This window comes from Agelaius tricolor, unplaced genomic scaffold, assembly GCF_023055355.1.
Source record: "Agelaius tricolor isolate 1412-34295 unplaced genomic scaffold, bAgeTri1.0.p SCAF_1, whole genome shotgun sequence".
NCBI classification, from domain to species: Eukaryota; Metazoa; Chordata; class Aves; order Passeriformes; family Icteridae; genus Agelaius; species Agelaius tricolor.
Window position 1 is genome coordinate 100,024,921 of NW_027269261.1, and position 16,174 is coordinate 100,041,094.

At 35.4% G+C, this 16,174-nt stretch overlaps 1 protein-coding gene across 1 annotated transcript in view; it reads left to right on the forward strand.

The window, feature by feature from the left end:
* EYS (eyes shut homolog) overlaps nt 1-16,174 on the forward strand; it is a 791,734-nt gene that overhangs the window by 493,829 nt on the left and 281,731 nt on the right. The gene's annotated exons all lie outside the window — the stretch shown is intronic.

The following is a 16,174-nucleotide window of genomic DNA, read 5'->3' on the forward strand; positions in this document are numbered from 1 at the left end:
GCACATGGTGGGATTCTTGGACTGTCGTGTGCAGGGACAGGATTTGGACTTCAATTATCCTTGTGGGTTCCTTTCAACTCAGGATGCTCTGTGATTCTATGATTTTGGTTTTACTGGTTTGAATTTACCACTTGACTACTTAAATTTAACTTAAAAAAAAAAAAAGAAAAGAATTCTTATGCTTCTCAAATGGCTTCACATGTTCCCATCAGCTGCTAGTATAGTTTTGTCATCGATTATGAGTACTGTTAAATCATTTTGTGCACAGGTATGCCAGGCAGTTCAATAAAATCCTGCTTTTATTTAAAAAAAAATTAAAAATAAAAATCAGCCTGTTTGGATTCCCAAAAGGAGGCTAAAGGGATGGCAAGTGATTATGTTGTGCCAAGAAATGTTCAACCTAGTGCAGGTACCTAATTATGGTGCTGTACTTCTCTGTGTTTGTGACACAGGCATTTGTCCTGTGTCATCAATTCTAGACTGACTGCAATGAAACATCCTTCATTATGTTGCATCTAATGTAGCACAATCATAGCTTTAATATCCCTACCAGTGTAATGGCTGCACAGAGTTTAATTCTTGATAGCTTTCCCTAAATGTGAACAGGAGACAAATGCCTGGTGAGTGGTTGTATATCATTTAGTCATCTCCCTGCGGAAAACAGTCGTTTGAGCTAGATTTAAAATTAGAGAAGTCACAGACTTGGGCACTTATTGAGTTTCCTCTTTACCCATAATGGAGAAGAATAATGAGTTTCAGTACAAATTGCAAAGGCTAAAAATACCGCTTTGTGCCATGAAAATTGTGTTGTTATATATCACCTCCCCCTTTCACTGACACTTTCAATCAGCTTGTCAGCTTTTACTGGTAGATAATTTGATGAAAGCTTTGCACTGAGTAAGGCTTTTGGCACAATCGTATACAGCAAAAATACTGCTTGTGTCAGGACCAAGTAATAATGCCGAACATGTATTCATACATATGAAAAGTTACTTTCATATGTAAAAACCTTTCTTCCATGAAACACCAGAATCCATGAGAATAGTGTTAGCAGTAGGAACTAATGGCACCCTTCATAGCTGGTCTAAAGATGTTACAGTAGCCAGCTGGTAAATTCGATGACAGATGACAAATTTCTGATACATTATGATACCTGTGGACTCCTGGCAACCTATTTAAAGCTTCATTTCTCATGCTTGCTGTTAACCATCAATAAAAACTCCAAAGCTATATATAGATGTTTGTCCATGCTAACTTTTTTTCCCTCCTTCTTCCCTTCAGGAAAAAGGAGGCCTGGCAGTTAAGACATTTGATATTAAAAAGCTTTGTCTGTGTTCTAGTTCTTTTACTTTTTTCTTCTTGAGATGATAAATGCCTGTGATTTTCATGACATTTACAATTCAAAGAACATATTATTAAAAGGTATGGGCAGAAATAACTGATAAGGAGAATATGAAATGCACAGGAGCTTTTCCTTATAATGACAGAATCTCAATTTCAAAATAGCTGTTTCTGAGGCTGATATTATTGGATGCCCACAGGAGCTTCCTATATTTTGTTTACTGGACATGATATGCCACCTGGGGAGTGCAATACAGCTGTAGAGTCCACCTCAACTGCAGGATTTGAGCAGCTGAGAATTAAAGTAATGAAAAAATTAATGTGGCAGATACTTGAGTAATTTGAGAAAAGTGTTCTTTTAACTGCTTCCATTCTCCCCAGTCCTCTTTCATTTTAGATATTAATATTTGCTCATAAGGAATAGAAAGCTCATTTGTTGCTGTGTTAAATAATTTAATATTATTAACCATTTTTTTCCTTCACAGAATTACAAATTTACCTTTACCCCACAAGAATATAAATAACACATTATATTTTCCAGGGGAAAATACTACCTGTGAACATATTTTCTTTATTTTTAATTTTGTTATACCTGTAGCACAGCAAAGCTACCGGAGGAATTATTAATTAGTTCTTGATTATTTTGCAGTTCAGTGTTATAACTTCACTCTCTCTTCATCTGCAGTTTATATGGAGAAGAAACTTAAAAGACAGACATTAAAGTTCATTTGATGGTCAATTCTGTGTTTTAGCTATTTATAAGGGGTAAAAATTTCAAATCATTACTAATTCAGAAAATTTCTCATGATTCTGAATGGTAATTAACAGATTCATTAATAAGATGATGTAGGATTCACTCAATTCTAATTCTGTTCACTAAGCCCTGATTAATGTGCATTACTTTACTTCTAGGCTTGTCTTTAAGCACTTTTTATGCATTAGCTGCATACTTTTAATGTTTGCATAAATTTATTTTAGCCAGAAACCCCCTCCTACTAACAAACATGAATAATCCTACTTTTACTGGTTTTTCATGCATATTCAATATCTAAATTGAGAAAATTACACTCATGGTATTTTCTTTTTATATAATTTACAAAAAAAAAATTAAAAAGTTTGAAAGTTTTTTTTATTTGTTTGTTTTTTAATAAAAAATATAATTGCATGGTTCAATAATTGATAACTTTTATCCTAGACATTTTTAACAACCCATGCAGAAATTAGATTTACATAAAGATGTATTAGAAAAAGAGAAAAACTATGCAATACAGTCTATTCCACAAGAATTGTGCAGGTAATAAGTATAAATTCATGGTGTCTGGCAGTACATCTGGCAGCACAGACTTTTTTTTTTATTTGATTCATTTAAAAAAATTCTGCTCTGGGTCTCATGAGTTGTATTGGTGGCCGGGGTAGGGGTGTGATTGAATACACTCTTAGATGTGTCATGCTTCATAGGGAAAAGAAGAGTAGATGAATGGATCCTCATACAAATGATGATATCTGAGGACTGTCAAGTGAAATCCTACAGTGTACAAGCCAATAAGTCAGCTGCCTTAGTAAGGTTCTCAGAAAAGACAATATCAATCAGTTTTCAGTGAAAATATCTATAGTTTTTGCCTTGTTTCTGTTTTCAGTTCCTGCCTCTGATGTGTTGACTTCATAAAAGTAATTTTAGCATGTGTCCATTTCTCCATCTGTGGCATGTGTGCCTAATATATTAGATCTTGCCAGCAAAGGGCTTTGAGATCTGGTAATAGGAACATACAATACAGTAACTTGCTATTGCATATCTCTTTATCAAAGGAAAGTGCTTGGAAGGAAAGCACTATCTATAAAAAACCTTTCTGATCTTCTTTTATATCTTTTAAATCTTCTTCTGATATTCTCGTAAGTACTGTTCCAAAGGAGATGTAGAGGAAATCAGTATTTCTTGTACTGATGGCTGGGATACATGTGATACCTGGTTCCATTATTGAAGTCACTGTGCTGGGTTTGAAACAGAATAGAATCATAGAATCATTAATAGACAGTCTGGTTTGGAAGTACTCTTTAAAGGTCCAACCTCCTTGCAATGAGCAAGGACACCTTCCACTAGATCAGGATACTTAGAGCTCCATTCAACCTGATTTTGAGTGTTTCCAGTGATGCAAACATGGTACAGTGTTTCACCACTGTCCTTGTAAAACAGTTTCTTCATTGCATCTAGTCTGTGTCTGCCCTCTTTTAGTTTTAAACCATTATCCCTCGTCCAATTGCTACAAAAAGTTTGTCCCTATTTTTCTTAGAAGCCTCCTTTAAGTATTGAAAAGCCTCAGCAAAATCTTCCCAGAGCTTTGTTTATTCCAGGCAGAGAACAGAGACATTTTTCTGTCTCTAACCTTCAGGATGTCCAGAAGTTTTCAGAAAAAATCATATTCTTAATGATTCTTGCTTTGTGGGAGCTTATATTGGATACAGCGCAAGAGGACTGAAGTAAATCAGTTTGTGTTCTTAATTCCTTTGGGTTTTTCATAGGTAAATAGTTATTTTCTTCCACCTTTGAGAGATGGAAAACATGGAACCCCTTTGCCATAAGGAGAGAAGAAGGGAACACCACAGAATGCCACTTAGACATTGGGTTTGGTAAGGGGACAGAAAAAGAAACCATTGTGCACATACACAGATGCATTGTTAACTGAGATGCGTCTCTCCTGCTGTGATGAGCAGGCATTACTGAGCTCTGTGTCCACAGCTCTGGGCTCTGGCCAGCAGCTTGGAACAAACACAAAACTGTTGCATCTCGGGTCCTCTGCATCCACGTAAAAATGTTTCCCTCTCATCGTTGAATTTATTATAGGTTACCTCTCTAATCACTGGGATGGCAAGGGGTGTATGTGGTGTTTTCATAGACTGATTTTAGCCTAGCCCATCAATCAAATCACTGTGGAATACTGTTGTGATGCACCTTTCCAGTAGTTTCTGCTACTGTTTTCCTGACAGTTGTCCATGGCACATGCTAAGGCTCATAGTACTCTCATTTTCCTGGTGTTCTTTTGAACAAGGTTCCAAAATTTGACCTCTGTTTGCACTGTACTCCTGGTCAGGGCAAGGCTTTGAGTATGCCTTGTTACCTTCTGTATATCTGTGAGGAGATTTCACATAAGTACTTTATAATGAGGATATTTGAGCCAAATTTGAAACAAAGTAAGAGAAGGAGAAATTAAGTTTTCTATGCATATGAGTACTAAATTGAGCTACACATGCATTCCAAACCTGATAATGCTGCACATAATATTATATCTTAAAGAAACCCAAGCCTTTTGTTTGGAAATAAGGCTGAAAATAATGTATCCACTTTTCTGTTATTATTTTCCAGATAATAATTAATTAATAACTTATTATAACTTAAAATTAATAACTATTCAGATCATTTAATACACTTTCACAAATAATGAAATTGATTCCTAATGAAATTATTCCTGGTCTGTTATAAAAGCATTAGAAGATTTTCAGGCTCCAAGAGAAGCAATGTGTACTAGGGTGCTTTACATTGTGATACCACCAGCCAGGTATTATTTGGGAATGATACATATTCAGCATGTTAATCCCAAAACATTCAGAGCTGTACTGTGGTAAATAGAGTATTAGTTATGTATCCAATAGGTTTTGTAATAGCAAAGTGAAAAATCATGCCTTTGTATTCAAAACAACCAACAAAACGTACTCCAAAAGTCTGACTTTTTAGGTAAAATCAGCTTGTTGTTATACTAGAGGCACTTATGTGCAGGTGTCAGCTCTGGATAAACCCTGTGATATGTTATAGTGGAGATATATGTGTATATGTGTGTGTGGGGGTATATATATATTCTATAGAAAGAATTAATATAGACAGAATTAGAAAACATGGCACTGTTGGAAAAATGCTTACAAATGACTGTAGAGTTAATAAATCTGTTTTGAGATTAATGAAATTTAATGTATATTGTTTCCACAATCTGAAAGTATGTGTGTAGCATTCACTTGCATATTTTGCATTCAAAATTTTATTATTTTATTTTAGTCTAGATAAAATAGCAAAGGTTTAAAACTAAATTATATTAAATCTTAAGCTTTTAGGTTAGACACTTAAATTAGAGAGTACACTCTATTTAAATGCAATTTACAAGTAAATTTACCTCCATGTCCTCTTCAGGTGTCCTGTTAGTATCAGAAAAACTGATACCAGAATTGCCATGTTTTGCTTATAAATTCCAACAGCTGAATTCCAATAGCTTTACATTATTGTGTTGCATTTTATTAACTATTTTCTTAATGCTAAACCATGATTACTCTTCATTCTTCACTCTTTTTATTTATGTCCATTTATTACATTTGATTGCATCAGTTGTCTTTTGTAACCTGATTACTATATGAATTCTGATCCTTTATGCAACAATTTGTTTCTCTGCTGATGCTTATTTCATCTCCAGATTAAGTTAGCTGTTAAAATTTTGCATTGCAAAGGATTTGATCTTATTTATTTATTCACAGAAACTTAACTTTTAAAAATGTAAATAGATTTTAAATGTAAATAGGTTTTCAGATGCATTTAGCTATGTCTTACCTTGCCTATAAGATCTTCCTTTTTAAACTAGAGAGTAAAAAAAAAAAAAAAAAACAAAAAAAACAACAACAACAACAAAAAAAAACAAACAAACAAAAAAAAAACAAAAAAGAAAATTAAAAAAAAATCTTTTCTCAAGAATTTTTACAAATTATTTCTGTATTTTTTCTTGAAAAAAGCATCAACCATGCTGGTTTGTTAAATTTTCCCACCACAATCAAAAAGGAAATTATGTTCTTATTGCAGATTTTCATACCCTTAACATAAGCCCTACTCAGATTTCTCTGATATACTCTTGGTATTTTACACTGCTTTCTATAATCCATTAGTGAGTTACAATGACTGGTCAGGCAGAATAGATTCTCCCAGCAGTCAGCCTTTGTCACCTTGCAAAAGCAAGGGAAGCAAATGATCTGGCCTTGTGCCATAAATAAAATGTAAAAAAGTGGCATGCTGAGGTTAACATCAGTTCAGTTCATCTTCGTTGTCAAGAATGACCTGAGTTTTCCAAGGCAGGCATGCCTAACCTGGTGTGGGTGTGTAAAGGGTATGCTTCTGGGGATACAAACCTTTTTTGATGTTACAGTGATTGCAGGGGCTTCCTTAAGCATACAACATTCCCTCTGAACAACATGTTCCTCTTTTCAGAGTTATTCCAGTTGAAAGTTAGATGAAGAATGCTGAAACTACCTGTGTTTAACTGCTCCTCAGGGTTTGCTGAATTTAAGAAAGATGTAAAATGTAGTGCCTCTCATGTGATTGCTATCATTTCTTCCCTCAAGGATACAATCATAGGATTTATGAGAGTCTGTAATGTCTCCTGCCTCATTGTCTCCTGAGCTGTGATACAGCTACAGTCAAGCAAAGAGTTCCTGAACCGGTCAGGCTTAGGGAAGAGAAAAAACATTTAACAGGGAAAAATAGGAATAGAAATTTCTGTGGTAAAATTTTGCAGACTCAAACCTGGAAAAATCTGTCATTTTGCAAGACTTACAGATGGTGAGTAAATCTATAAGCTTGGTGAGAAATCCAGGGGCTGGATAAAAGAGTCACTGGATTCCTAAGTAGGTCTTTGGGATATTTACAGTTTGTTGTCATGAGGACACAGTTGCAAAGGGTGGGGAGGGGCCGGACTAGATAGAGCTGTGATTTGTGAGTTTCTGTAAACCGTGGAAAGATGGGGATGCAATAATGCAAGCATTTAGCTGACGAAATGGGTTTACATATGTTGAGGTTTTGAATGTTTAAGTGGAAGACAAAAATTGCTAAGAGTCAGACTAGAAATAGAGATTCCATAATGAAGTGTTTATTTAAAGATAAATTATAACCCTGATCTCTACAGAAATTTGTTTTGTTGTTTGTTGATTGGTTGTAGGGATTTTTATATAAGAAATGAAAAAAATCCCCAAAAACTTTGAAACAGGATACACTGTAGAAGAGGACACATTTTCTCCTCTTCCTAAATCCCTCTCCAATATATTTTGGCTTCTTTAGTTGCTTGCTTTAGTTCCAGCTGCAACTGGACGTCTTCCAGCATCAAAAATAAGAGTATACAACTCAATTAACTGACATGACACAGGTTTGGTTTTATTTTCCTATAACCTGTGCAGTTTCTTAAGTGAGAAACTTAAAAAGTGAGATAGGCATTTTGCAGACACAGGGAAACATGGTCCATTTCCCCACACAGCTGGCAGAAAATGTGTCAGCACATACAAGAGATCAGCAAACTTGGGACAAGAAAGGGAAATTGAGATTTCCAAGAAAGATGGTGTTACAAGCAGCCCCAAAGGCGAGGGTAATAAAGGCTGTTAATAGATCCCTTGGGGCAGATTAGAGGGAAAGGACACTGAATGATTGTAAGTATATATACATATATATATATGTGTGTGTGTGTGTGTGTGTGTGTGTGTAGGGTTTATTTTAGAACAATTTGGTTGCAGTAGAAATCAGGTATGTAGCCATTTTGGTTATTATTATCTATACTAAGATAGCAACATAAACACATAAAAATAGCACTTAAGAAAATGTATGAAAGGAAAAAAGAGAAAGAAAGGATAAGAGTAGAAAAATACCACCACCCACAGATTTGTGATAAGACTTGATTGTTGAAAAGTGATGGTCACAGTCTTGTCAATGTGAAGGTTGTGGTCTTCATCTGTGGAGGATAGGGGAAGCCCATGAAATAGAGAATTCAATGGGTTAATATACACTCAGGCTCAGTGGGAACACCCAGATACCACCCTTGAGGGAAGGAGCTTCAAGTCCTCTAGTGGAAGGCTTCAGAAATGAGTCTGGGGGTGTTTTCGGGGTCTTTTATGGGTTATGACATTTCCTAAGACAAGACAGCTGCCTCTCATTTCAGCTCGGGTGAGCCAGTTATGTCCCATTAGAAGGGATGAACAATGTCAGGGCTGCATGCAAATGTGAATGTTCTGTGTGAATGTGACCTTCCCCAAGGAGGGGAATGGGGTGTGAGGGAGAACAGGTGGCATGATAAAAGGCACTATCCCACCCACCTCACAGGATCTGCTGCTTATCTGCCTCAAAGCCTGGCTTGTCGCCTTTGTTGGTGGGTGTTGACCCCTCTGCCATGACCCCAGAGGGGTCAACACCCACCAACTGCTGCTACACACCCAAAAATTCACCTCCTCATCTTAGGGAGTGCAAACCTGGCCTCAGAAAAGCACCCTGCTGCCTCCACAAATGGAGTCAGAAGTCATTAAACATCAACATTCAGTCTCTCACAGAACAGTATGTTTTTTCAGTTCCTCACTCTGTGTCTTGGTCATGAAAATAACCTGACATTTGGCAACATGGCTTTAAAGCATGCTGTTGTCAGGAAAAAGGTCCTACTCAGCTGGACAATCACACTAAAGTAAAATGGATTTTTTTTTCTCCTCCTGTGGATGTGCACATCATTCTTTGCAAAAATTATTCAGGTTCAACAAAAAAATACAGGCATATCAATGACAGAATTTGATTTCCTCATCTTTCTTCACTGCAAAAACTATGTTTTTCCTCACAACTTATGGTGCTCATAATGACCATGTTTAAAGTTTTACTTAAGTTCCACAAGAAAATCATCTTTGTCTAATACAAATAAAGGTTGTGTACATGTGAGGATAGTTTTGCAACATATTCTTTTTTCAGGTCATTAATATCGTGGGAGATAGCCCAGCTGATTTTTTATTCCTTGCTGAACTGCAAAATTATGATTTATTTTTCTAGTTTTTCTGATACATGCAGATGAGTGTCTATCAAAAGATTGGTATTCAAAATGCAATGTGATGAATAAAGGAAAGCTGCTGCTATTACAATTATAATCAACACAACCTGTTGCTTCTAAGTATTTCAATTTACTGACTAATATGATTATTGAAACATCATGGTTTAAGCAATCGAAGAGAATTTAGATTTAATTTTATCCCCACCAGTAGGGCTTGGATAGGAAAATACTACAGTTTGCAACTATGAGACCTCTCCACTTTCTTATGGCACCTGAGTTGTGTAAACAGCCTACTGGCAGCAGTGCTTTATTGTTGTTTTCAACACTATATCATGATGGAGTTCTACGAGCTTGCTATAACACTTTTTCAATCAACCTTCCAATTCACCTCCTGAAGCAATATATTCTATAACACTGATATTAATTAGTTATATCAGGAGTCTTTTGCCTGCATGCTTTCTACAAACTTATTCGGTGTTGTAAAGCACAATTTGCCTTGTAAAACTGAAAAAAAAAAAGGGGCCAGAAAACAGCATTAGCCACAGTGAGAAGGGGAGTGCAAGCCTATGGGATGTGGATTGCATTGTAATTATCAGTTGTGGGGTTTTTCCAGCCATGCATTCTTTGAGTACCCCTTTTTACACGTGGACAAACTGTTGTGTCTGTCTCTATAGCAAAGTCCTGCTTCAGCTTACTTAACACTGAGAATGGAACACTCCTCAACTAATGCCACCTTTATGAAGTTAATTTTCTTCTCTGGCTATGTTCATCTTGGGTTGTAGTTTCATCTCTTTGATGCTGTTTTGCATACAGTCTTCCATGAAGTTACATTTATTTACCCCTGAATATTTATCACATATTTACTAAGGCTGACAGTTGTTCACTAAGACAGAACAAGTTTGTGCCTGAATGAAATTAAATTTCTGATCCACATGACCCATGAGGAAACCAGGACAGTTGACTGAATATTAGTTCTGTATGCCATTCCTGTCTAATTGTGAGTAGCTGTGGTTCATGAAGCTTTTCTTTAAGCTGAAGAATTTTTTTGGATTTAATGGCACCTAGTATTTTAGTTCCATATGTTTGATTTAGTTCTATGTATTTATGCAAATAGTAGTCAACTAATACTTAACTACTACTGTAGTCTAACAACTAAATTAGATTGATTGAACAGATTTATTCCTGAATTTATTCCTGAATGTCAGAGATCTAGTAAGACAAGATAATGAGCCTATGATATCTTAGAACACTGCTGACATTCTTCAATGTAAATGGAAAATTCTGAACACATTCTGGGTTAGATTGTATGAAAATATGATAGACCTGGCTTGGGTGTGTTACTTAGGAAAACACCCAGGGGGGAACATTGATAGCCTCAGATGTCAATTATTACAAATGCTGAATTTTAATGGTACCTCATCACTGAGATTAACTAAGTATAGAAATGAAAGACTCCCAAGTAGGATTCAGCCTTTCTGTATTATGTGTCTATCTCAAGAATGTCTGATTACAAAGATTCAGAAATGGGGGGTTGAAAATGGAAACTGGAAAATTTCCTACCATAAATATCAGGTTGGATTTGAATGTCCCAGAAATTAAATATCTTCTCTTTATTTTCTGTTTCCCAGATCTAAGTATTCTTACAAGACCCCAGTATGATTTGCAATTTTAGCTGAAAGTCATAAGTAGAGACAATGATTCAGTGCACTGTGTAGCTCTAAAACACCAGTGACATTCTTGATACTACAGTCATGATGCACTGTGCATAGCCAATCCATTTGCATGAGAGTGTAGACCTCCTATACTGAGATTTAATCTGTTTTCCATTTCAACTCTGAGAATTACTAGAGAATATCTAGGAAGGGTGACAGCTCTCAATTCCCATAGATATCTCTTCACTGAGATGCTTGTGGTTTTCATTTCTCTATTCTAAAAATCTATTTTTAGGGTAGCCTTGTGTATATCAACAGAGATCACATATTGCACCATCAACATTTAATCAAGGCATTCCAAATAGAAAATAGGATTCTGCTTAAAGGATTTTCAGTTTTGTATTTAATTATACTTAAGGTCTAAACTAAGTGGCCTCTGCTATTTTTCATAGGATGTCTAGGAATAAAAGGAAAGAATTTGTAGATTGCCATTCATGGACTGAGATTCAGTTCAATTTTGAAAAGTAAATGAGGGTACTGCTAACAGTTTCAAGTGACTGAAATGTGGTAGGTACTGATTTGTTGGAATTAGAAAAATATAAAATTCTACAGACACTGAAGAGTTTGATTTGTAGCTTTGGAAGAAGCTTAGATTGATGTAAAAATACAATTCACATATATTAAATAGAAAAATCATAAACTTATGTTTCTATACTTGTAAGTAAAAATATGCCTTAAGTAAGTGAGAAACTGTATTGATAAGATGGTGAAGGGTTTATAATGTAAGGCTGTGGTTGTATAAAGTAAAGGTTTATAATGTAAGGCTGTGTTTGTATAAAGTTAAGAGTTTAGAAGTTATAATAGAAGCATATGTGTAGACCTGAGACAAGCCCATTAGATAAAAGTATCCACAGTGCAGCAAAATTAAGAAAAGGTGATAGGTCAAAAAAGCAAAATAAACCTTGTGGCGACTTTCTATTGAGTAAGAAAGTTATATATTTCCTTGTAACAAAGAAACTTGTGACTACTCTTGAGCTATGGCCAACTGCTTGCTCCTCTAAAATCTCACAGCCTCTGAGACTGATGTTTATCTGAGAAACAAATCGTTCTTAGCCCAACGATGGTCCCACCCCTTCATTATTAGCAGCAACAATGATACTGATTATAGTGAGAATTTAGAATGTCTGTAGTTTCATTTAGGCAGTTACATCTTGAACTGGAGCCTATCCCTAATATATTTCTTATCTATTTTGAAAATGCTCTCAGAGCTTGTGAAATCTCTGTCAAGTGAGATGGCCTCCAGGCCCAGTGGACGCTGCCATTTTAAAGAGTGTTTCACCACATTTCCAACAAATGTAATAGCCAAAAGTAGAACCTCCACCAAGTGCAATGCCTTGAAAAACCATGGCAGCTACAGCACAACTAACAGCTCTTTCAGAACTATTAATAGATACCTGATATGCTGATCTGTTAACTAAGAACTGTTATTTTTGCGCTAACTACACATTTAAAAATTATGCAGGGAAATATCACATTTTTAAAAATACATTTGGTGTATTTTAGAGTGAATTTTGAAAGTAGTGGGTAGAGATAAACTGACAGGTGTACGTTTAGTTACTGACATGCAACTTACATGTATAATTGTATTAGAGTTTGCTATGAATCAATCTCATTTATCGCATGAAATAGAACTTGCACCCCTTAGACAACTGGCAATGACTAAAAAGGGGTCATGGCCTTGTAAGCCTTCCTTCTCCAGTTGATCTAGCATATCCAGCCAATCTGTTCTTGCTGTTCTGGCCAGGTGCCACCTCCATGAATCCAAAGTTTACCAGTGTCCTTTATAACAATTCCTTGCCTTTTTTGACATGGTATGTAATGTTCTAAGATGTGATTTAACTGTGATGTTTTAAAATGACATGTGGTAGCTATTGTACATTTTGTTTTATTTTCTGCTAAGTCTTCCAATACAATTTTCCTTAACACTTGGTACAACCTAAGAAGTGACAGAATTATTAGCTAATGTTTGTCACCTTCTTAAGCTCAGGTATTATATTGGACTTAATACATGTATAAAAAGCTTCTGAATAGCGATTCACTCCATTAAATGCCTCTCAAATTGCCATAAAAAGCTTGCCTGCTCATCTCAATTTGAAGCAGAAAGTATTCACTGCTATAATAGATTTTCTGTGATCTACAACGACAGGTTTATAGGTTTTAAGCATCAAAAGGCTTTTTCTAGTTCTGCATTATAGGTATAATCACTTTAAGACCACTAAAACAGTTAAATTGCTGAACCTCTCATATGTGGAAGTGTATTACAGCTCAGTGATATCATGTTAAATGAGGAACCAAAGGTAGAGTGAACTCCAGGGAGATAATAAAAACTAAGTGCATTATTTGGAATTAGTACATAGAAACTAATTCTGAATTTCCCTTTGCAGTCCCATCAATAGTTTTAGTCTTGTAAACAGCCACAAGGAATTTCTCACAATCTATATGTGCCCATTAATGGAAAACAGTTTTGCTGTAAGAGTATTAAACAGAAAAGAAATGTGTTGCAGCATATCTACCAGAATCTTATTCATGCACTAATGAAATGTGGGGTATATGGGTATGTGTCAGAATAACTAGAAAACTTAAACTTATGCTTACTCTTTTATGGATTCCTTTACTTTCATACTATTCTCCACTGACAGTTAAATCAAATGACATTACCTTAGATTTACTCATCCACTGTAGTCAGGTGGAAAAAAAAAGATAATAAAACACTCTCTTGCTTATTCTGCAGTGTATTACACTCTTGTGTCTTGTTTTAATCCCTTTGAAGAATCTTTAGTCTTGCAAGTTACTGAGTTTTGCCTTGGTGTCTAAGAGAAAGAAGTGTGTTATTTAAACTCCTGTCCTTTATCATTAGATAACCTGTCTACCTGATGGGAGTATTAACTTGCTGAGGAAATTCTGTTAAAGAAGGTTATAGCTCTAGGTTTTAAAATAATTTCCCTCTTCTCATGATTGTGGTGCCATATTCTCATTCCTTTTTAATGATCTTTCTTGAAAACACAGCAATCTGAATCTTAGACAGTAGCTTAAAAGTTGAAAGGGAATATTGAAAATTGTGAGAGAACAATGCAATTTTAGAAACAGTAGTCTTCTTTAAACAAAGCAAAAATAAAGTTAGGATTTACCTACAGGTACCAGAGTACCACGGTAGGTTTATCACCCGTGCTGGCTCTGAATAATGATAAAACAGAAGGAAGACTTTATGATAGACATTGGCTCTGAGTTGGCTACACTTGATTACAGAAATGAACCTCAAAAAAAAAGTGGTCATTTTGCACCATGATTGCTTTTTTTTTAACCTTTATATTTTGAGCTTCCATTGCACTGATGATGTGAACTTACTTTAGAAGGAGTTTAGTTTTCATTAAAGAAAATCCCACCACATTTTCAGTGAAGTTCATACCTTTAAAATGTAAGCACAATTGCATCACACCTGACAAAGCCAACAGCAGCTACAAGGTTATTTTGTCATGAAATGATCTACAGCTACTTCAGGCAAGAGAATACTTTACCAGCACATTAGCTGCATCATCTGGAACACAGGAGGCAGTGGAGCATCTTTGCAGTTACTCCAAATGAAGTTATTCCAAGTGAATTTATTGTATTTTTTGCTGAAAACAATTTTTTTTTGTTTTTCCAAAACTCTGAAGTAGTTCATGTCACAAGAAAAGTTGTATCTATGCTAATGATGAAGTGCTAGGTCAGGAAAAAGTTTCAGTTCACAGTATTCTTGATTCAGCTCTTTAAGGGCGTACTGCTGTTCATGGAGAGCAGCTATAAATATTGCTTAAGTACTGTCTACCACACCCATTAAATTCTGCAGTAGACAAGTTCAGGACTCTTTCATGCTGAGGAGAGCAAAGGCCACCAAAATATCTGCCACATAGACCAGGCACAGAGTATCCCAGCCATTCATACTGAAGGTGAGTTCACATCTTGGTTTAAGTTTAACAATGATGCAGGTCTTGTCTATAGTTCTCTGCAGCTCTCCAAGTCTGAAACTTGCAATGGCCTTTGGTCCACACAGTGCAGAAAACAGAGTTTTGGCCTAGGGCATATTTTACACACCAATGTCTGAAATGTGCTGGAAAAGCAAACAGAAGCATTTACACTACCATGGTTAAGAGACACCATTCTGAAAAAGTCTCCCCAGCAGCCATGTCCCAAAGTTAGTTACTTCTTGAATGAGCAAATGAAAATGCTCCAAAAAACATTCGAAGTCATATAGGAAGCTGGACATAAAATCTGCTCAACAGATTTACCTGGAGGTTGCTTGTTTGCCAATAGAGATTGAGAAGAAGAAATAAAGTGAATATAACACTATCACTAATCTAAACAGATAAATTCAAACTTTTCATCACTAAAAGATGCACAGACAAAACTTGCATAGTGTGTAAATGAACATGTCAAGAAATTTCAACTACATCTTTGTGTTAACAGGAAAATCTCTACAGCTTGCTGTAGGTATTTATTATTTTCCCATAAATCTGATCCTGGTTGCCAAGCAACCACAGCCATTTCATTACATGTATTCAATATGAACTACTACTGCTTTTCTTTTTTCTTGTCTTAAAATTATTTGTGAGAAAATTTATCATCTTCAATGTAGTTCATCATCATGGTTCTTCTTAGCATTACAGATAATCCATATTGAACAATCTGTGTGAAAGAAGTCCTAAGAGCAAGAGAAGGCATAAATGAAAGGCTTCTATGAAAAAATTGAATGTTGTTAAAGTATTATGTGTATGAAATTTTTGAGACACTTTCTGTCAGGAAGTAAGCAATAGATGAGGATAGAGAAAAATTCAATAAAGTTAGTTCGGTATGTAACCCTTCCCCTTTACAGGATGTAAAATACATAAAGTCAACACTAAACTGTTATTGAAGGCTGCTACTTTTGATAGTAGATAGAAAAGTAGGTATGTTAACTTACATAAACTAATGAGGCACTGGTAAATCAGACAGTGTTTTTATTTAGATTAGGTTTCTACTAGAAATCATATCTGAGATCAAAACACAGCTAAAAGTTGGAACTTGTCATACTCAAACCTCTGAGGAGTTCTTGTGACTGATTTGATAAATCTGAAAGAAAATTTGCAACACTGAACCCAGTGTAGTTAAAACATGAAATATGTGGCTTCTTGGAATCTGCTAGCTTGGAATCAACCTTAAAACAGCTTTTCCTTAATAATCTATAGATGAAACTGAACATATAATAAAATATTTTCCAGGAGTGAAGCGACCTTTGTTGTTACCTTGGCATTACTAGCAATTTTAAAATGTATATATTTATTAGAGTGAAATTTC